Source organism: Triturus cristatus, chromosome 1_1 (genome assembly GCF_964204655.1).
Source record: "Triturus cristatus chromosome 1_1, aTriCri1.1, whole genome shotgun sequence".
In the NCBI taxonomy this organism is placed as follows: Eukaryota; Metazoa; Chordata; class Amphibia; order Caudata; family Salamandridae; genus Triturus; species Triturus cristatus.
In genome coordinates, this window is record NC_140579.1 from 962424927 (window position 1) to 962448795 (window position 23869).

Here is a 23869-nt window from a genome sequence, read left to right on the forward strand (position 1 = left end):
AAGACTTGCCAGCAAATGGCGGACGCCTTGCATTAAGACATGGGGGTGAAGGCACTTTTTGCACATGACAGCAGCTAATGAACAGCCAACACTGTGAAAGAGTGGTAGCACACACCACCACAGCAGCAGCGCAGACACAGACACTACACCCAATGGGTGCCTGGAGATCACAAACAAACTCACATCAGCAATCCAAGGGCCATTCAAAGATCTGCTAACAGTGTGTGCCCAGGAAGCTGGGCTGAGGTGACAGAGGGTGACACACAGAGGGAGGGAGAGGGGGACAGAGAGGGAGGGAGACACAGGGAGACGGACAGAGGAAGGAGGCTGACAGAGGGAGGGAGAAAGGGAGACAGAGGGAGACGGACAGAGGGAGGAGGTTGACAGAGGGAGGGAGAAAGGGAGACAGAGGGAGACGGACAGAGGGAGGAGGCTGACAGAGGGAGGGAGAAAGGGAGACAGAGGGAGACGGACAGAGGGAGGAGGCTGACAGAGGGAGGGAGAAAGGGAGACAGAGGGAGACAGAGGGAGACGGACAGAGGGAGGAGGTTGACAGAGGGAGGGAGAAAGGGAGACAGAGGGAGACGGACAGAGGGAGGAGGCTGACACACGGAGGGAGGGAGAGGGGGACAGAGAGGGAGGGAGACACAGGGAGACGGACAGAGGGAGGAGGCTGACACACAGAGGGCGGGAGAGGGGGACAGAGAGGGAGCGAGAAAGGGACACACAGGGATAGCAAATCAGCCTTGTGGGGTGTGGGAATGTCTGCTCGTCAGCAGGTGGACTGCGTGCATGTAGACAAGGGTGGCCAGTGCCAGAACCCCCCCTCTTCTCCATGGCTAAACACAGGGCCATGTCACAACCTGTGCACGAGCACAACGACAGCTACCTGCATTATCTAAGTGTGTGGAACCACTCCATGTGCCCACGTACAGTGCAACACGGAAGGCGCCAATGCATGGCTCTCCACACCTGCCCACTCCACTGCTGACTGCAGTCACAATTGACGCAGCAAGTAAGACTGTGCCACACATAGGTAAAGTCGCTAAAGCTGTGGCCAAGGGACATACCCATGCACAAGTGCACTGTGAGTGGAATGCAAGACATATCCAAATTCCCAGAGGAAATGTGCCAACTTAGAAACCAATGAAACATGGATGTTGCATGGAACAAAATTAACATTGTCTCTCTCACACACAGGTCAACGTCGTGGATCACCCCCCAACACTGGGGGGGAAGACTCACAGGACCCGGCTCGGCGGGATGACGGAGCCACCGGCAGCGACGACTCTCACCACTCTGTGGCCGAACCCGACCCCGACCAACCTGGCCCCTCTGGTGTCCAACCACCTGCAGCACCAGCGCCAGGTACAACTGGGCCAACCACCACCCCCACTCCTGCCACATCCCAGGAGACACCCAGGATCCCTGCCCCAATACCACAATGCAGCCAGGCTGGCCAGGAGGGACACGGTGTCCCGGGCACCCAGGAGGAGGCAGGCGACAACGCCAATGCCACCCCTCAGGGGTCCCGGAGACCCGATGTGCCCACAAGGGCATGCCAAGTGCAAGTGGGCAGGGGTGGTGGGAGTGGAGGACGGCGGAGGCGAGAGCCTGACCTGTTGGCTGGGGAACCGGTATATTCCCATGTCCGTAACATCCTGGACACATACCGGCAGGACACCACGGGCATGGGCCAGGTTGTGTCTACCCTCAATGAGATGAAGGGGACCCTCGATGAGATCAAGACCCAGCAGGCCCAGCAACATGCGGAGCAACATGCCTGTCTACTGCGACACCAACGGCGGATGGAGGACAGACAGGCTGAGCTCGTGACGGTGTTCACGGGAATTCACAGTACACTCCGTCGGATGGCCGACAACATGGGCAACCCTCCCTGTGCCATCAGGCGTAGAACATCACCACCCACAGGGAGGGATGAGGAGGAGGAGGAGACATCCGACGGAGCATCCCAAACATCGTCACGGCCTGCTTCTGAGGGTCCCCGCAGGAGGGCGGGTCGTCCACGGAAAAGACCGTGAGGGTCGGCGCAACATCACCATCTCCCAGGACACCTGGCCTGGCACCTGGCCCACTGGAGCAACAGCAGCACAGCATCAAAAGACATTCTCTGCCACATGGACTTGCTGGTCACTGTCTGACCAATGTTGACAAAGACTGTGGCATGGACTCTGAGGATTTCAAATGGCAAGGACACCAACTCCCCTAGTGAACTTTGGATTCCACACACCCGGAAAGCCCCTCATGTCAACCACCCCCCCACCCCAACCAAAATAAAAAGTCACACCATAAAGAGAAGATGCCTACTGATTGCATTATTACCTTACATGTGTCTTGTAAAGTCTAACTATGCCTGAGTTCTCATTTGACTTCAACCATCCACACCCTGGGGCCTAAGTCTGGCACAGGACACACATGGGTCACATTGTAGTAGGCAAGACAGACATGGAGCACCATACACACCCGTGATGGGCCCAACCAGCTGAGGGGGTGGCCGCACAACAGTGCCGACAGACATATTGAGTACAGCTACAGCCATGCGCAGAGGTCAGGGATCATGTGGAGTGTCCTGGGGGGCACCCAGGTATGTGTGGACAGGTGGCAGAACCATGTCCTGCAAGCTTGAGTCAGGTGGATGCAGTGAATGGTGGCCTGGCCAACGTGGGATGCATGGGGATGGCACATGTCACAATACCCACACAGTCATTGACTACATGCACAATACACAGTCTAATCCCACACAAACAGCTTGCATCTTGCTACTCGACACATAGCCACTATCACGGAAAACCATGCCGGATGCACCGTGGCAACACACCAGCATTGACTGAGAAGAGGCACCTTGGAGGCATAGGGACACCTTTATTAGTCATGTATTCGGGATTGCAGAGGCAACTCGGAGTACACATGAACGGGTAATGTGGAGTAACATGTGGGTCCAACACTGGAACCCCCCTTCTGCAGCCCAAATGCGTGATAGCCATGGAACTGGCACACAAGTGTCGGCTAACAGCTAAACACCCCTGCTGCTCACGGAGAGACTGACATACACCATTGATCCGCTGATGTGGAAGTCCCACAGCATGTCAAGCCAAGGCAAACCGTATGTGTCCGAGGGCAGTGTAACACACATTGATGCCATCATCACATTCCACAATCCCATCACTGATGACTGTCAACAAGTCTGACCATCTATTCAGGTGTACCCAGCTGCATGTAATGTGTACCATGGTGATGCGACATGTCTGCAGAGGAACCAAACATCGACAGGGGCAGTGTGCATACATCGTGAAAAACTGCCACACCCAATACACCCCTGATGCATCCCTTACCCTAAGGAGACTTCCAAACTTGTCCGTGCGTGTAACGCTGAGTCAGCACACGATGACGTGTCCATGAGGAATAGCAGTGCCACAACAATGCAACCAACAGTCGGCATGCGCAAGTACCTGGGGATATGAGAGACACAAGAAGTCAGCCACAAAAAGCACAGCCACTTGCATGTGCATGTACTCGACACATGTAAGGATGACAACATGCCAGGTCACAATTATGACTGGGGAAATACACATCACTGCCACCATCACTCCAGTGACACATCCACACACACCTCTGACTCACGTGCCATACATGCAGATGGACACACACATCGCAACACATGCCACACGGGGACCAATGTGTGCACACACAGACACTGGTACTCACCACTAAGCAAAGAAGTCGCGTATGAGCCGAGTCCGGATGTCCTCTTGCGGAACCACGTCCTCCACATCACTAGCCCCATTGCCAAGCCCTTCGTCCTCCACGGGTGGATGGTCCTGATCATCTTGATCCAGGATGAGTGGCACAGCTTTCTCAACTGCCATGTTGTGCAGCATGCAGCAGACCATGAAGATTTTGCAGACCTTCGCCGGGGCATATGGGAGGGCGCCGCCGGTCTTGTGGAGGCATCGGAATCGGCTCTTCAGGAGGCCAAACGTCCTCTCTATCACTCGCCTTGTCCGGCCATGGGCGGTGTTGTAGCGGAGCTGGGCCGGCGTGATGGGGTTGCGGAGAGGTGTGATCAGCCATGGCATGTTGGGATAGACAGCGTCCCCTACATGGAAACCACATGGACATAAGTAGGACAGGAGAAGCGGTCGTGCTGGAAGTCTACGCAAGATACAGGACAGACAGACTGTACCCACCAACAACACATGCTCGTTCGTAGCGCAGCTGCGTCATCATTTCAGGCATCCTGCTACGCCTCATGATGTAGGCATCGTGTACTGATCCTGGAAAACGAGCACAGACATGTGAAATCACCATGTTGGACAGACACACCACAAGGGCATTGATGGAGTGGTAGTGCTTGCGATTCCTGTACGCTACCTCCTGTGCCTGTGGTGGTACCAAAGCCACATGTGTCCCATCTATGGACCCAATGACATGGGGCATCCCTCCCAGGGCATAGAATCCACGCTTGACTCCAGGCAACATTGCAGGGGTTGGGAAATGGATGAAGTCATCCAGGTGAATCAACATGGCCTCTAAGAAATCATGCAGCACACGGCAGAACATGCTCTGGGACATGCCACCAACATGAGCTATGGTATTTTGAAAGGTACCCGTGGCAAGAAAATGTAGGGCTGCCATTACCTTCAGCTTGGGTGTCAGTGCCGTAGGATACCTGTGCAGCGGTTGCAGGTGTGGTGCCAGTCTCGCCGTCAACTCCAGAATCAACCGTTGGGGGAAGCGGTAGCACCGGATACAGTCATTCTCCCGCATGTCAGCCAAGTCCGGAATTGGTCGGTGAAGAGGCGGCGCTCTGCAGTAATTTGGAAGTGACAAGGAAGAGTGAGTGCACCACAACAACAATTTATTTGTACTGAGCACATGTTAATCTGTCAATACACATATGCTACATACGGAGTCAGGTATGTGCCACATGCCCTGGACACGTATGGCTGCCAGGTGACACCCCTACCAAGACCAAGCTACACACGGAGATTGTGAACCTCCACATGCCATGGTATGGGATTAGCTGTGTCCCAGTGTAAGTGAACAGCCAGACGCAAGACAGGAGTGACATACATCCACACATCAGCAGAAGTAGGATGTCGATTGCAGAGACTGGTAGCGGAACACTAGAGCCACAGGTCACATGACATTACACTAGGACAGCCCACACACCTTGCCATGAAGGTGTGCATGTGATGACTCACCACACATTCATAGAGAGGATGCAGACATGTCCTTGTTACGCTACTCCGTGTCCCATGCATACATACGCACCTCACATCCAATACCACATGTGCCATGGTGTGCGGAACAGTGTGCCATGTCAATCTACACACAGACACATGGGGGTTGCTGCAACAGCTGCTGCTTTTGAGGGCGCTCCAACATCAACCTAATGGGAACCCCCACACATACATGACATAGTCACATCGTGCACCGTGGGTAGTGACATGTCAGGTGTGGTAACCCCTGTACCGGGCCACAGGGGACACTTGCGTGTGTTGTTGTCCGTGCCATGCCAGTGACGCTCATCCCAAGTGTGCAGTACGACATGCACACATGTCAAAGGAGTCAAGGGCATGCCTGGCACACATTGCACCGTCACACATTACATGTGTACACATCTCATCATACATCTGGTGCCTTCTCCACTCAGGAGTAATGTGCCACATCACAGCCTTTCACACCTGTGCCCCACACATGTAGTACTGCCCAGACAATGCCTTGATGTCCATCCATGGACAAGTATGTCAGCCCTATTCCTTCCTGTGTGCTGCCTGTCACCACTGTGATGTGTGAAAACCACCCTACTTTCGGAAAAAGGGCCTGTGTACGTTCCCGTATCACTATGGGAGTGCTGCCGTATGTGTACCCCTAGGGATAGTGAGCGTACAGGCGTGGGTACGGTCCGTACCACCATGAGTACGCATACGCGAGAACACCCATAGTGAGACAGGCCGTACACGCGTGTGTACGCTCCGTACCACTATGGGTGTTCTCGCGTATGCGTACTCATAGTGATAGTGAGCGTACAGGCGTGGGTACGGTCCGTACCACCATGAGTACGCATACGCGAGAACACCCATAGTGAGACAGGCCGTACACGCGTGTGTACGCTCCGTACCACTATGGGTGTTCTCGCGTATGCGTACTCATAGTGATAGTGAGCGTACAGGCGTGGGTACGGTCCGTACCACCATGAGTACGCATACGCGAGAACACCCATAGTGAGACGGGCCGTACACGCGTGTGTACGCTCCGTACCACTATGGGTGTTCTCGCGTATGCGTACTCATAGTGATAGTGAGCATACAGGCGTGGGTACGGTCCGTACCACCATGAGTACGCATACGTGAGAACACCCATAGTGAGACGGGCCGTAAACGCGTGTGTACGCTCCGTACCACTATGGGTGTTCTCGCGTATGCGTACTCATAGTGATAGTGAGCGTACAGGCGTGGGTACGGTCCGTACCACCATGAGTACGCATACGCGAGATCACCCATAGTGAGACGGGCCGTACACACGTGTGTACGCTCCGTACCACTATGGGTGTTCTCGCGTATGCGTACTCATAGTGATAGGGAGCGTACAGGCGTGGGTACGGTCTGTACCACCATGAGTACGCATACGCGAGAACACCCATAGTGAGACGGAGCGTACACACGCCTGTACGGGCCGTTGCTATGCATTTGGGGTGCCCTAGGGCCCCGGAATGCACCGTACCTGTGTGTGAAGCTCCAAATTACATAGGGGACACATGAGGGATAAGTATAAAGGCCTACATGCATGCTGGTTGTCATGGAGACCAAGTTTAAAGTTTGAATTTTTTCCGGAAGGTGCACAGCAGAAGTCAGTTGGAATGAATCTACTTTGTTGCAATGTGTTTGTGGAGTTGACATCATGCTCAAGAAAAAAACACAATAAGAACCCACTGACTGCTAGGTTTGAAGGGATTGGAGGAAACATAGGATGCAAATGTGAGTGACCAAACACTCTGTACTCCTGTGCATGAAACAGGCCAGCAAGGCAGATATAAGGCAGCCAGGTCCCATGAGGGAGCACTTGCCTGCACATCTCTGTATTCCACGACCCAGCTGCTGCTACTGATTCCCTGGAACCATGTCAAGGGCTGTGGAGAGGTCACAGCCATTCACCCTGGAGGAGAACCTGGCTTTGCTGGATGTGATCCTCCCACAGTACCCCCTGCTGTATGGGCGACCAGGTTATCAGGTGAGTGCAGAGTCCACTAGCACAGACTGTGTCCCTTTTTTAAGACTGTGACTTCTGCCATTGTGTCCAGGTGTGACACACATGCCATGTCCTGTAGGGGGGGTCCCAGGGGGGGACTGCCTGATGTCTCACAGCCAGGGCATGCTGTGGTGCATGTCTGCCTTCCTCACTAGCATGGTGTTTACTGTGACAATCACTGCATGGTGCATGCCACATTCTGCTTGTCTTGTCCTCCTGGGAATGTAGCCCCTACAGTCCTCATGTGATTCTGTGGTCAGCCCAGTGTGACAGGTGACTGTACCCACAGATGTGTGTTAGTTCTGTGTACCTGTGCTGAGAGTGTCCACATGATGTGTTCGTACCCTGGACATCGGTGTGTGTGTAAGTCTCCTGTCATGTGGGTGGGTGCATATGTGGAGTGTAGCACTCCAGCTGCATGAGGGATGGATATACCCTGGCCATGTGATGTGAGCAGGGAGCAGTGCTGTGTGTCTGACGTGCAGAGCCAGCCCCACACCTGTGGGCCCCCCCGTCTAGTGGCACATGTGCAGAGTGAGGTATGTTGCTGCATTTGGCAATGGCAGGTGAATGTCCTGTGCCTGTGTGTGTCTGTGTACTCTGCTGCGGTGGCGTCAGTGGCCTGTGGCATGTGCTTGCTTAGAGGTGCTGCACATTATCCTGGTGTAGCTTGTGATGCACAGTGTGAGCAAGGATCATTGATTGTGTAGTTGCCCTCATTCCACCTGTGTACTTTCAATGGCACATACTGCTTTTGCCCTTCCCCAGAGGATCATGTCCCTATGCCAAAGGTGCAATGCGTTGGATGCATACTATGCCTTGTTGTAAACAGCAAATGTGTTCTAATATGTGTCTCTGTGACATGTGCCAGGTGTATTGATGTAGTGTCACTTGTTCATCCTCACAGGTAGGCGCCTCTGCCAAGGAGCAGATATGGCTGACCGCCGTCAGCTTCGTGAGGAGTGCGGATGGTCGGAAGCGGCGCCTGTCCCAGGTGAGGAAACGCTGGCAGGATATCCGGTGCTGGACGCGGAGGATCGCACGGGTCCTGCTGGGGGACTCACCTGAGAGGCATAAGAAACGCGGGCTCCGCCGACTGACCCACATCCACAAGCGTGTGCTGCCGGTGGTATTTCCAGACTTGGAGAGGCGCTTACAGGAGAAGCAGCAGCAGGAAGGGGGTAGGTACATGTGTGTTTGTTGTGTTTCACCAGCATTTGTAAGTGCACAGTTGCATGGATACACTGCCAGGGTTTAAAGGTGCTGTGCAGATCCTGTTAGCCACAGTATAGCTGTGCTCTCCTGCCTCCCTTCTCCTCCTTGCAATGTGTTCCCTGGTCTGTGTGTAGTCACTCCTTCACAAGGTAATGTAGGCTGGCGCTTTCTCCACGTGAACTATGCCTGTAGCATCATGTGTGGGGGTGGTGTGTAACAGGTTTGGGGACCTTGGCTGTGCCCTGTCCAGTTCAGTACATGTGGGTTCCATGTCAGTTGGCACTGATGCAGAGTCCAGACATGGGAGTTAGTCTCACAAGTGTCATGCCTTACAGCGCGCATGTCCTCTGTTGTGGCCTGTGACATGATGTGCATGAGTGTGCGATACGCATAGTGCAGGGATGTTGGGGTGTGTTGCAGTCATTCCCATTCAGGACCATGGAGTTGTGTTGCCACTACTGTCCCCTGGGGCATATTTTCCTAGGTGTCATGTGTGTCATCACAAAACGTGGACACTAGAGTGTCTACAGCATAGGTTGTGCTCTATGCCATTGTTCCCTGGCACGATGTATATTGACGTGAAATGTAGTACAAGTGTCCACTGTACCGCCTGACCTGATTTTCCTTGTTCATAGTCACAGTGGCCAGTGCCTGTGTGTCTAGTTACAATCTAGTTACAATCCTCTGATGATGCACATTTGTACATGATTATTTGGACAGGCGCACCTTGGGTATTTGGCGTCCAATCTTGCATTTCTGCAGCCCCTGTGTATTTCACCCAGACTAAGAGATGTAAGTGCCACCTGTGTCTCAACAAATTGTCTCATGTAGGGGGTGGTTGGTGCGGGCCAAGCCTACATGTCAAAACCAGAATTCTCCTTGCTAGGTCTGGCCAGTGTGTGATGTTTGTCTGGACATACACTGAAGGTGCAGTGAGCCAGTCATGGTGGGCATGTTTTCAGTATTACCTATGCAGCATGTGCCTCAAGTTCATGGATATGGTCCCTCCTCATCCCTATTGTCGGCAACGCTGTGTGGTGCAGATGCAGTGCTGGATTGTCCCCAGGGCCTGGCTCCTATGTCAAACTCCATTTCATGTCAGTTGCTATTGTGTCATGCTCTCCATGGGTCTTCATTGGCATGGTGGGTGAACCAACTGTGTGTTGCATGCCCTACATCTGTACCTTGTTTTGTAGATGTTACTGATCTTTCTTTGCAGGCTATGCACTGTAACCTATGTAGATTGGACTCATGTGACATATGTATACAGGTGTGTGATTAATTGCTGTCTCTTCACCTTGCCCACAGCATCGTCGGGGGACACGGAGGGAGACATGAGCACAGACGGTGCGGAGGGACCGAGCACCTGTGCCAGCGTTGACATCGTGGCTGGCACATTGAGTGGTACAGAGGCGGAGGAGAGTGAGGCCGAGGACCTGTCCACTGGCACCACCAAATATGAAGCGGACGGGTCCGAGGATGATCTCTCCGAGTGGGCGGAGGCTGCACCACCAGCTGACAGCGGCACAACATCGCACCCCACCCCCTCCATTGCCATCAGCCGCCTCCCACTTGCTCGTGTCCCTTCCCAACGTGCCCGGTCACCACATGTCTCCTTCCTGCCAGGCACCGCACCCTCTGCCCCTGTCTCCACTGCTGCCGCCAATGCCGAGTCTGTGGACATCCAGCGGCAGTTGCAGATTGGTCAGGCTGCGATCCTTAATGTCCTCCATGGCCACAGCCAGGTCCTCAACAACATGGAGGCATACTTGGAGGGCATTCACTCATCGCAGGCTGACCAACCCAGCTTGCTGAGGTCGATAGACTTGACACTGACTGCAGCAGTGGGTCTCCTGCAGCGCTTCATCCAACCCCCTACCCCTGCCCCATCCACACTTCCCACTCCCATGCCTGTCCCACGTACACCCAGACGTCAGCATGCACCCACCACGACGGACACAGGCACCACACCAGCAGGGAAGGTCACCCGCACACCTCCTGGCACGCACACACAGGGTGAAGTAGGCACACCCACTGGGTCGGGGGGCAAACGTAAGACACGCAGCCAGAGTGGGAGTCCGCATTCCACCAAATCCACTCCCTCCAAATCCCCTCCCCTCAGCTCTCCTGGCCACATATCACACAAAGACTCCTTCATGGCCGCTCTGTCCCTGAGCCCCACAGTGACACCACCCCGCAAGCGGTCAAGGGAGTCCCCGGTCAGGGTGGTTGAGTCCCCCCCCCTGTCTACGCCCTCCCCCAGTGGCGCTGCGACCCATCCCTCTGCCCCCCCCCCTCCTTGGGGCCTGTGGTTCCTTTGGGTGCAGGGGATTCCCTGGAGGACCTTGCTAAGGTGTGCAGCGAGATCCTGGCCTCCGCCTTTGGCCCTGCCCCACCCCCTGTGGTGGAGTCCTCCATCCCTGCACCCACGACGCCTACCCTTCGCCCTCCTGTCCCTGCGGTGCCTGGTTCTTCCCCCCCACATGATGCCCTCACCCCTGTGGAAGACGACGGAATCTAACTGTGCAGGCAAGCTAGGGGACACGCTTCCCACTGTGTCCCCCATCCAGCTGTGACTTCTGGACTGCCCTTTGGGCTTTGTAAATATTGAACTTCCTACAAACAAGATTTATTGGATCATGTTGAATAAAGCAATTTATTTTTTTCCCTTGGAACACTACTGCTTTGCTGGTATTGCTGTTGGTGGGGCTGCTACATGGTTTTGGGTGGTGTTCATGTGTTGGGTGTGTGGGAAATGTAGTAGTGTGCTGGTCATAGGGGGGACCCTGGGATCTGTGTGCCATCACACGGTGTTAGCTAGGTTTCTCTGTTCATGTAAGCAGTTGCTGCATGGTGAAATTGTCCAAAGGTGTATTCCTTCCTCTGTGTACCCTGACATCTTCCCTGCAGGGTGTTCCCAATATTTAGCGCTGAGCTGTGTGTACATTAGCTGGGTGTGTGACGGACTCCTTCAACTTTGCACATGCATGCTGAGCGATGTCTCCACCTGCATCATTCGTGGCATCCTTGGTAGTCATTGTCCTGTGTCTGGGCACTGCTGGGAGGACTCTGCACACACCCCTCCTGTCTCTGGGCACTGCTGGGAGTGTTAGGCACACACCCCTCCTGTCTCTGGGCACTGCTGGGAGTGTTAGGCACCCACCCCTCCTGTCTCTGGGCACTGCTGGGAGCACTCTGCACACACCCCTCCTGTCTCTGGGCACTGCTGGGAGTGATAGGCACACACCCCTCCTGTGTCTGGGCACTGCTGGGAGCACTCTGCACACACCCCTCCTGTCTCTGGGCACTGCTGGGAGTGTTAGGCACACACCCCTCCTGTCTCTGGGCACTGCTTTGAGTGATAGGCACACACCCCTCCTGTGTCTGGGCACTGCTGGGAGCACTCTGCACACACCCCTCCTGTCTCTGGGCACTGCTGGGAGTGATAGGCACACACCCCTCCTGTGTCTGGGCACTGCTGGGAGGACTCTGCACACACCCCTCCTGTCTCTGGGCACTGCTGGGAGTGTTAGGCACACACCCCTCCTGTCTCTGGGCACTGCTGGGAGTGATAGGCACCCACCCCTCCTGTCTCTGGGCACTGCTGGGAGCACTCTGCACACACCCCTCCTGTCTCTGGGCACTGCTGGGAGTGATAGGCACACACCCCTCCTGTGTCTGGGCACTGCTGGGTGCACTCTGCACACACCCCTCCTGTCTCTGGGCACTGCTGGGAGTGTTAGGCACACACCCCTCCTGTCTCTGGGCACTGCTGGGAGTGATAGGCACACACCCCTCCTGTGTCTGGGCACTGCTGGGAGGACTCTGCACACACCCCTCCTGTCTCTGGGCACTGCTGGGAGTGTTAGGCACCCACCCCTCCTGTCTCTGGGCACAGCTGGGAGCAGTCTGCACACACCCCTCCTGTCTCTGGGCACTGCTGGGAGTGTTAGGCACCCACCCCTCCTGTCTCTGGGCACTGCTGGGAGCACTCTGCACACACCCCTCCTGTCTCTGGGCACTGCTGGGAGTGATAGGCACACACCCCTCCTGTGTCTGGGCACTGCTGGGAGCACTCTGCACACACCCCTCCTGTCTCTGGGCACTGCTGGGAGTGTTAGGCACACACCCCTCCTGTTTCCGGGCACTGCTGGGAGTGATAGGCACACACCCCTCATGTGTCTGGGCACTGCTGGAAGCACTCTGCACACACCCCTCCTGTCTCTGGGCACTGCTGGGAGTGATAGGCACACACCCCTCCTGTGTCTGGGCACTGCTGGGAGGACTCTGCACACACCCCTCCTGTCTCTGGGCACTGCTGGGAGTGTTAGGCACACACCCCTCCTGTCTCTGGGCACTGCTGGGAGTGTTAGGCACCCACCCCTCCTGTCTCTGGGCACTGCTGGGAGCACTCTGCACACACCCCTCCTGTCTCTGGGCACTGCTGGGAGTGATAGGCACACACCCCTCCTGTGTCTGGGCACTGCTGGGAGCACTCTGCACACACCCCTCCTGTCTCTGGGCACTGCTGGGAGTGTTAGGCATACACCCCTCCTGTCTCTGGGCACTGCTGGGAGTGATAGGCACACACCCCTCCTGTGTCTGGGCACTGCTGGGAGGACTCTGCACACACCCCTCCTGTCTCTGGGCACTGCTGGGAGTGTTAGGCACCCACCCCTCCTGTCTCTGGGCACTGCTGGGAGCACTCTGCACACACCCCTCCTGTCTCTGGGCACTGCTGGGAGTGTTAGGCACACACCCCTCCTGTCTCTGGGCACTGCTGGGAGTGTTAGGCACCCACCCCTCCTGTCTCTGGGCACTGCTGGGAGCACTCTGCACACACCCCTCCTGTCTCTGGGCACTGCTGGGAGTGTTAGGCACACACCCCTCCTGTCTCTGGGCACTGCTGGGAGTGATAGGCACACACCCCTCCTGTGTCTGGGCACTGCTGGGAGGACTCTGCACACACCCCTCCTGTCTCTGGGCACTGCTGGGAGTGTTAGGCACACACCCCTCCTGTCTCTTGGCACTGCTGGGAGTGTTAGGCACCCACCCCTCCTGTCTCTGGGCACTGCTGGGAGCACTCTGCACACACCCCTCCTGTCTCTGGGCACTGCTGGGAGTGTTAGGCACACACCCCTCCTATCTCTGGGCACTGCTGTGAGTGATAGGCACACACCCCTCCTGGGTCTGGGCACTGCTGGGAGGACTCTGCACACACCCCTCCTGTCTCTGGGCACTGCTAGGAGTGTTAGGCACACACCCCTCCTGTCTCTGGGCACTGCTGGGAGTGTTAGGCACCCACCCCTCCTGTCTCTGGGCACTGCTGGGAGCACTCTGCACCCAACCCTCCTGTCTATGGGCACTGCTGGGAGGACTCTGCACCCACCCCTCCTGTCTCTGTGCACTGCTGGGAGGACTCTGCACACACCCCTCCTATTTCACAATATGTACTCTTAGAACATACACGTGTGTGGGTTCGCTCCATGCATACGAGGTGGGGGTACGTGTCGTACATACACGGTTGGGGTGGGGGTACACTCCCATGCATACGGGGTGGGGTTACGGTCCAGACGTACACTATTGGCATGGGGGGTACGCTCCATACGTCCGCGGGTGAGGGTAGGGGTCGTACTTACACTGTTGGGGTGGGGGGTACGCTCCATACGTACGCGGGTGAGGGTAGGGGTCGTACTTACACTGTTGGGGTGGGGGGTACACTCCATACGTACACGGGTGAGGGTACGGGTCGTACTTACACTGTTGGGGTGGGGTACGCTCCATACGTACGCGGGTGGGGTTACGGTTCGTACGTACACTGTTGGCATGGGGTACGCTCCATGCGTACGCGGGTGAGGGTATGGGTCGTACTTACACTGGTGGGGTGGGGGTACGCTCCATACGTACGCGGGTGAGGGTACGGGTCGTACTTACACTGTTGGGGTGGGGGGTACGCTCCATGCGTATGCGGGTGAGGGTACGGGTCGTACTTACACTGGTGGGGTGGGGGTACGCTCCATGCATACGTGGGTGAGGGTACGGGTCATACTTACACTGTTGGGATGGGGGGTACGCTCCATACGTACGCGGGGGGGTACGGTCGTACTTACACTGTTGGCGTGGGGGGTACGCTCCATACGTACGCGGGTGAGGGTATGGGTCGTACTTACACTGTTGGTGTGGGGGGTACGCTCCATGCGTATGCGGGTGATGGTACGGGTCGTACTTACACTGGTGGGGTGGGGGGTACGCTCCATGCATACGCGGGTGAGGGTACGGGTCGTACTTAGACTGTTGGGGTGGGGGGTACGCTCCATACGTACGCGGGGGGGTACGGGTCGTACTTACACTGTTGGGGTGGGGGGTACGCTCCATACGTACGTGGGTGAGGGTACGGGTCGTACTTACACTGTTGGGGTGGGGGGTACGCTCCATGCGTACGCGGGTGAGGGTACGGGTCGTACTTACACTGTTGGGGTGGGGGGTACGCTCCATACGTACGCGGGCGGGGTTACGGTTCATACGTACACTGTTGGCATGTGGGGTACGCTCCATGCGTATGCGGGTGAGGGTACGGGTCATACTTACACTGGTGGGGTGGGGGGTACGCTCCATGCATACGCGGGTGAGGGTACGGGTCGTACTTACACTGTTGGGGTGGGGGGTACGCTCCATACGTACGCGGGTGAGGGTACGGGTCGTACTTACACTGTTGGGGTGGGGGTACGCTCCATGCATACGCGGGTGGGGTTACGGTCCGTACATACACTGTTGGGGTGGGGGTACGCTCCATGCATACACGGGTGGGGTTACGGTCCGTACGTACACTGTTGGCATGGGGGGTACGCTCCATGCATACACGGGTGGGGGTACAGTCCGTACATATCCGTACCCACGCTGTGGAATGCTTGTGTGGGCCGTACCCAGGCCTTTGCCACGTGGGTACGAGCCGTCCCGCCATTGTTGGGGTGACGTAGGTGTGGGCATGGTACAACTCGTACCCACGCTCTTAAGGCGTGGGTACGGGACGTACCTGTATTGTTGTGTTGCCGGTTCGCGTTGTCAAGAACTTCCGTTGTGGCGGTCGCTGGCTTAGCTGGACACGACCCCACCCCCTCGTAGTGACCAGGGCCTGAGGGTCAGGTATGTCCAGGGCATGTGTGCTGTGTGACTTTGGTGGGGGTTTTGTGGCCTGCCCCTGGTTCTGCCACCCCCCCTTCCCCCCTCCCTTTGTTGTTCTGACCTTCTGCGGCGTCTGCGTCCGAACCTGTAGAGGAGGTCGACTGCTATGAGGGCCGGGATGACACGTAGGTTCGGGTCCATGTCTGTCCGTCGCGTACAGGTCCTCCTTGTTCGCGTCGTCCTGATTTCCCGGCAGTTTTTGGCAGCCGGAAAATATTCATCGTGCGGGATGACGTCGGTGCGAATCGTGATTCCTGGTTCGTGAATGGCAGGCTGCGTGCATCCCGACGTCACGCCGGCGCTTTCCCGGATCGCATTTGTACGTTTATTTTCATCGGTCGGTGTTTTGTACGATTCGTACGGAAATGGTGTTTCCGTGCGAATCGTAATTCCATGTTTGTAAAGTTTTACAACCGGGTACGAGTCGGACGGAGAAAACGCTCCGACCGACGGTTCGTACCCGGTTTTTACCGGATCGTAATCGGCACCTGTATGTTTTATAATATTTAAGTGTAACATTTGTATTTATTTAATTCTTTTAGTTGAAGGGGACTATTTTTGTAACCGCTTAGTGTCATTTTGGGTTATTTCGGCGGGATGAGATCGCGGTTGGGAGCTGTGTCGCTTGGAGGCAGGTAAGAGTTATTTATTATTGTTTAAATTAGGTTTAAATGTAATTTGGATGTAGTTTGTTGGTTTGTAGTGTATTTAGAGTTTGGTGGTTGTGTTTTTGGTGTAATTTAGGTGTGTGTTACGTTGTGGTAATTTTCGAGTAGGTTACGTGTTTTAGGACTCGTGTTTAGGTAGTAGTGTTTGTAGATATTTTTATGTGTATTGTTTTAAAATGTTATCAAACCTTTTTAGAAGTTGTGTTAATGTACTTTTTGTGTGGGTGGGTATGTTTACTTTTTGTTTTACAGGTTTCTCTTTGACGACGTCGGTTTTTGGAGAATGTTGCCGTATTTTTTTTTTAAGAGGTGTGTATTAGTTTAGTGAACTAATGTTTATTGAACACTCTTAATTTTTTGCGTTTTCATATAGTGTTTACAATTTTGTAAGCGTTTTCGGGTTTTTGAAGGGTTTGCCAATTGGATTTATCGCCAAATGATTTTTTTTGGATCAGTTGCTGTTTGTTTTTTTGGAGAAGGTGTGTGTTCGTTTTGTAAGCTAATCTTTATTTAACACACTCTTTATTTTTGCCATTTTCTTGGAGCGTTTTTTATGTTGTATATATTTTCGGGTTTTTTATGACATTTTAAGTTGGATTCATGAATTCGAGGAATTGTTTAAGGACATGTTTGCATTTTTGCATTTTTTGGGGGGCTTTTTTAACGTTGTTTGGGATACATTGACACCTGGATGGACTTTGACCTTCTCTTTTATTGTATTTGGTGCTACAACAACTGTAAGTAATAGTTTTAATGGTATGTGGGAGGGAAATGTCATTTATTTCTGTTTTGCTATGTATTGTATTTTGTTAATTATTATTAATTTGTGAATATATTTTTAATATTTTATCAATTGTATATATTTGACAAATTAATAATGTTTAATGAATGTATGGAAGGATTTTAACTATGCATATGTTGGGATTTATATGACAATGTTTTCATTTATGTTTACATTTGAATTAAAGGATGGTTTTTGCAATTAGGGATAAGTCTTCTAAGCCTCGAGTTGTAGGATAGAGTGTAACTTGGCTTTGGAGAAGTTCATACATTTTATTTGTTTGCTTACTTACTTTAGGTTTAATTAGTGTAATGGATTGTTGCATCCTTAGTTCTTGGTAGCTTTGCTCCTTTTGTATACTTTGTAGTAATTTTTGAAGTGTGGGTGTACCTCTCCCTGTTGTTGCCTGGAAGGCGTTGTGCCATCCTTCAACGGCGTTGTTACTTTTGGCTTCTTTGTTTAGGGTGCTGAGGTACATGTTCCACCATGGTATGTGGAACTTTGGTAATCTTCTGTGGCCTGATCGGTGTAGTCTCCCTACCCATGTGTCCTCAAAGTAATCCAGTAGTGGACTTAACTTTTCTTCATTTCTTTTGTAGAATGGACTCTCTATTAGTAGGTTATAGTGTTCTGGTACGTCAGTGACAGGGACATAGGCTGGGGCTATTAGTTTTTTTATATTGTATGCTAAGGTGCTATCTGTCACGTATTCTACACTCAGTGTTGACTTTTGGAGAAATCTCCAGAGGCATTGATTAAAATGAAAGTAGCATCCTTGTATAGATGTATGGGGGTATGTTTTTAAAATAGCATGAATCATGGCTATTTCAAAATCCATTATTATTTTATGTGGGAAGTAATCTGGAATTTCTGATTTTATTTTGTTGAGAATTTCTAGATAGGTAGTTTGAGTTTTATTTGGGAGTAAGCAGTAGATGAAGGGAATGTTAGTGTTTTGGTACATAGCATGTACTGTGTACAGTTGATAAAATGGCTTAGGACATATTTTAAATGTGCCATCTATCACCCAGGTGTTGCATTGTTGGAGTTTAGTTAAGTTATTTGCAGTGGCAAACATTATAATACGTTTTTCACTGTTTTTATTGTCAAAGAAAATAAATGGCTCTTTATTATGGGTAATGCTTAGTTCTTGTGGGATGTTTACTTCTTGGAAAGTTTTAGGGATAGGTATGGGAGCTGTGGTTTTCTTTTTTTGTCTAATGATCATTTTTTTTTAATGCATCAATGGATGGTAATTGTCCAGATGCATGTTGGGGTATTTGTAGTAGCTGTTCTTTTAAAATTTCACTAGTGGGTTTTTCAGTGCTAGTGCTTGCTTCTTTGATATTTTCTATTGCTCCTCTAATTTCTATTTCAGTAATATTTGGAGGGTGGTTGTGCTCATTGACAGATAATACAGTAGTTTCTTGAGTTGTGGCTCTTCCGTAGCATTTGCTAGCATAGTACTTGCTACATTTCCAGAAGACTTTTAAATCTTTCTGTCTTTCTTGCGTATAGACATAACCCATGTAACATAGGAGCATTTTTCCTTTTTGTGATTGGATGAATTCAGCGCCTTCAGTCATGGTGATGTCTTTATTTCTAAAGAAAATGTAGATATAATTACGTTAATATCATGTCATGAAATAATGTGTTAGAAAGATATATATTTCTTGATATATACTTACAATTTTGATGTAGATGTTGAAAAGAATTTTCTTTTGGTGGTTGTTGGCTGTTAATTTTCATATAGAGTTGGTATATCTGTTGAAAAATAAAATGTAATGTTAATACATTTTCTATTATTTGTTGTAGGTGATAGGGGAATTGGGAAAGGGTTTGTTTTAATTAGTGATTATATCTATTTAGTTTAAAGTCATTAATAGAAATACTTACTTTGTTGATTAGCTTTATTTTTTCTGTTGTTGTAGATAATTTAGGAGATTGCTGGAAGTGTCTGTAGTGGAGATATAAATACATGAAAGCATTTAGTATTTTATTTTAATTTCATATTATTTCTTACAACTTTTTTCCATTATTAATGTTTCATAAAAAAATAATTACTTACTTTTGGATTAGCTGTCTTTCTTTATTTGTAGAGGAATTTTCTTGTGTTTGGAAGTATCTGTAGTGGAGATATAAGTAAATGAAAGTGTATTTTAGTTACATATAAATTGTATGCATTTTTTACAAATAGTTAGTAAATTTACGTTTTACAAAACATTATTTACTTACTTGTTTCTGTTAGAGGTTTTGTTTCTTTAGTATATCTTGTAGTTAGGAACCAATCTGGTAGCGTTTTTCTTCAGTTTTCTTTTAGTTTTGAAGTGGAGAAGAGTAAATATATATTTTTTTATACTGTTGTATTAATTGGTTAATTCGTTTGATTGGTTGATTTAGTTAGTCTTCGAATCTGATTTGTTGTTGTGTTCAGTTTGAATTTTTTTTCTTCGTGTTTCCATATATGGAAGATGCTAATTAAGTAGTAGTCATGTATTTTAAGTATATTTCCTTGTTAGAATGTTTTTTATAAGTAATTAGATGTTTTATATGTTGGTGTTAGTTTAGTTTAGTATATCTATTTATAATATTATAAGTGGTTTTAGTAAAAGGTATTTTATTTGGTTTTCATGTGTTTCTAAAATGGATTTATATTAATTAATTATATGATGTATGTTTATGTTGGGAAAAAGTCAGTTTTATATGCATTTACATGTTGTAATGTGTGTTATAATTAGTCGATATTATGGTAGGGTCGATATTGTAGGCAGTCTATATTTTGATTTTCGATATTATGGTGCATTGTTAGTTAATTGTATGTATATCGATATTTGTATAATCTATATTTTGAGTTTCGATAATGTTAGAAACGATATTTTGTTTAGTCGATATAGTGGGTTCGATATTTTGGTGTATTATTAATTAAGTATTGGTGGTCGATATACTGGTATACGATATTTTGTCTTCGATATTGTGTGTAGTCGATATTCTGTCTCTCGATATTAAGTCACTGATCCTATCACCACATACCACATTCATATGCAGTTACATGTAGTACATAACTTAGTTCATTTTAGAAACAGGAACGGTTTGAATATTATTTTTCTAACAAAGACATTATTCTTTCTAAAGTTGCCCTTCAGAAAAGAATTAACCTTTGTTAGAAATGGGATCTCTGGTTGACTAAGGCTTGCGCCAAAGCCAGGCAGAGACCACCACTCTAGTCAGGGCAAGGGAGTTACATGCCAAAGATAACCCCTGCTCACCCCCTTGGTAGCTTGGCACGAGCAGTCAGGCTTATCCCAGAGGCAATGTGTAAAGCCTTTGCGCACGTACACAGCAACAACATACCAGGCACACGACAAAAGGAACTCCACACGGTTATATAAAAAATAGCCTTTGTATTCTCATAACACATTAGAATAGTACTCACATAATATACATTGTGCCACCTGCCACTAGATCATATCTACAAAGGATTATATACACCTGACAAGGCCCACTGGACCACTGTCAGAACCATCACAAAGTGAACTTAGTAAAAGTAAGACATATCATAAACGTACAACCAGTGATCACTGGTGACCACTGTACTCAGCGTCATCTTGTAACATAAACCACATTATGCACAGTATCACATAAGGCGCAAATTACATTCTACGCCAACCTCACCAGCATAAACACATTATGCAATCATCTCATAAGTCAAAGCGCATTAGACCCTAACCTCCTAAGCATAACGCACATTAGGAAATAATCTCACTAGCATAAACCACAGTAGAGAATAACTCAAACCTAAACATAGTAGGCAACACCTCATAATCATAAAACCACATCTAGAGGCATAAATCAGGTTGTGTGCATCATAGTACATAAATCACATTTCCTAGCACCACATAAATCACCGTAGGGCCTGGCACCCTACAAACCTAACAGTCCCCCTGGCCAACTGGCCTTCTCGAAGGGGCTCAAATGCCGTATGTCCAAAAGTCAGGGCTGCTGCCAAGGCAGCGGAGTCCATGTGCGCAATTGTGCAGACCTAAACGGTGCAGCTGGTACTAAATACTGTGCAGCTGTGAAAGTACGGGGGCAGAGGAGTGCATCTCACTCCTGTCTCCCTAAGAATGCCCCCCAAAGAACTGTGGGCCTAAACTTGGCAGCTGTCACTAAGTGCTGCGCAGCTGTGAATATCAAATGAGACCTGGCACCACTGTGCCCTCAAAATAATTATGCAAAAGCATTGCAGCTGCCTGCCCTGGTGCGGTGCAGCTGTGAATAAACAAAGTACTGAGGTCTGACATCACTGTGCCTTCTGGGCCCCCACTGGGGACTTCTGACAATTATGCCCAACTCACTGTAGCTGCCCGCGCTGGTGCGGCGCAGCTGTGGCACTCAAATTTGGGCATTGGCACCTCTGTGCCCTTTGGGTCCCCACTGGGACTCTGTTGCGAAAGAATGCGGGCCAGACATGGTAGCTGCCCACTGGCAAGCGGGGCAGCCGGAGATCATGTAAAGGGGACCCCGGCACCTCTGTGCCCTCAGGGCCCCACTGGGGTGCCGTAGACAAATGTACCCCCAATGCTGGAGAAAATAGCGTGGGCACTACACAAGCCGTCTAAGTCCCACTCCGGGACTCTTAGGAAAAAGAAATGGCCCCAATGTTGGAGCAGCCCCCTATCAGGTGGGGGCCGCTCAGGACATAGGCAGTGTCACTCTGCCTTGATCGGCATCCCCCCACATAGAGCCCTTCACTCACCGGCTCCTGGGGGGATTCTGCTCTCCTTTCTTCGCTGCCGGGGCTCTCTCCTCAATCACGGGAGCCCTGCGCTGCTATCGGCGGCCTCAGCCGCCACTTCTGCGCATCACCCGGGCCCCCTCCTGGGACCCGGGACTTGGGATGCAACACTTCCTCGATGGCGCTGGGGCTCCCAACAGGTCACAGGAGCCTCGCTCGGATCCAGAACTCCCGCTTCGCCTGCGGCTTCTGGGATAGACGCGACTGGCCCCACCTCCAGTCAGACAGTTTACCTGACTTCCGGGCCGTCCTGCTTTCCCTGGGTCGCGGCGGTGATTCTTCTTTAAGGCGGGGTGGGCACCCGCAATAAAGATAAACACAAATCGGACATTGAGGGGTAGGCTCCCTCCTAATTTATAATATAAAGCGGGGTGGGCTCCCACCATTTAAATAAAAGTATGAGCGGGTGGGCACCCGCATCTAAGGCAGAACGGGGAATCCTTCCGCTAGGGATTCCCCCAGCAGCGCTATGCCGCCGAGGGCAGCAAAGCTCCTGCACCCCAGGGGAAATCAAAAGAATGCGCTCCCAGTGCGCAAAAATGCTGCCCAAAGTCCTGAAGGTCTTGGGCTGCTAAGAGAAGAAGAAATGGGTCCCAACCAGTCCTTAGGGATCAAGGAGGCAATGCAGGGCAGGGCCCAGGGAGGCAAGCCCTCATGGCAGCCCCCCCTGGGTCCCAGCAGCCGCACGCCCCAGCAGGATCAGCACACCAGAACTGAACATTTCCATGGGGTCACAGCCCCTATATTTATATCACACAATCCTTTGTCTTTAGTGCAGGGCATGGGGGAACCAGATGCAACTGATTCAGGGGGGATTTGGAGCACTTTGTTTTGCAAGCACCTCTTCCCCTTTGTCAGATGAGGACTAGGTGATCAGACACACCACAGGGGGCAGAGCCAGCATTCACTAGGGCAGGCACCATCCTATTCAGAGTCAGGGGATTACCCCTCCCACTACTCTTAGCCCAGGTGTCCCATTAAGCCTAGCGCTGCCTCAACCTGCTCCTCCTGGAGCCACCCACACCTCTCAGCTCCTGTCACTCACAAGCCAGACATGCAATTCACATCAGGCAGGCAGACACATGGCACACAGAAATGCCAACTTCCAAAAGTGGTATTTCTCCACCAGTCATTAGACCCTGCGCTCGTCTCATACCAGGAATTACCACGGACACACTTATCCCCAATGCATTCCTATGGGAGGGCAGGCCAACTTCACCAAATGTACCCAGAGAGCGCACGCACTTTACACTGGACCATAGTGCTAAAGTACTCAGAGGCCCAAAACCACCAACACCATGTCAGACTTTAAGGCAAAAGGTTTAGGGGTGAACCTGCCAAAAAAGCCAAGTCCAACAACCTTCATGCACAAGCTAAGGATATGGAAGTAACTTGGTATTTCTTTAGAGTAGACAGACACTGTTAAGGCATGTGAAAGGAATACCACTATTTTAATGAGGCCATTAGAGAAGAAATGTATTTTAGCATTGGAAGAAATCAGAGCTCACCTCTTTCCGAAGGAAAACAAATGGGAAGATGTTTTAAAGAATGTTTGGAAAAAAGGAGGAAGTTGAATACAAAAAGAAAATGATATAATCTAAATTGATATTAGAAAGATGACAAAAAGAGAGACTATGGTGCCGATCACGATCCTGCAAAAACCGGGTACGAACCGTCGGACGGAGCACAATCTCCGCCCGACGCGTACCCGGTCGTCAATTTTCACAAACAAGGAATTACGATTCGCACGGGTACACCATTACCGTACGAATCGTAAAAAAGCCCGACCGAACAAAAAAACACCTACCAATGCGATCCGGGAAACCGCCGACCTGACGTCGGGACGCTCGCAGCCAGCCATTCACGACCCAGGAATCACGATTCGCACCGACGTCACCCCGCACGGTGAATATTTTGCGGCAGCCAAAAACTGCCGGGAAATCAGGACGACGCGAA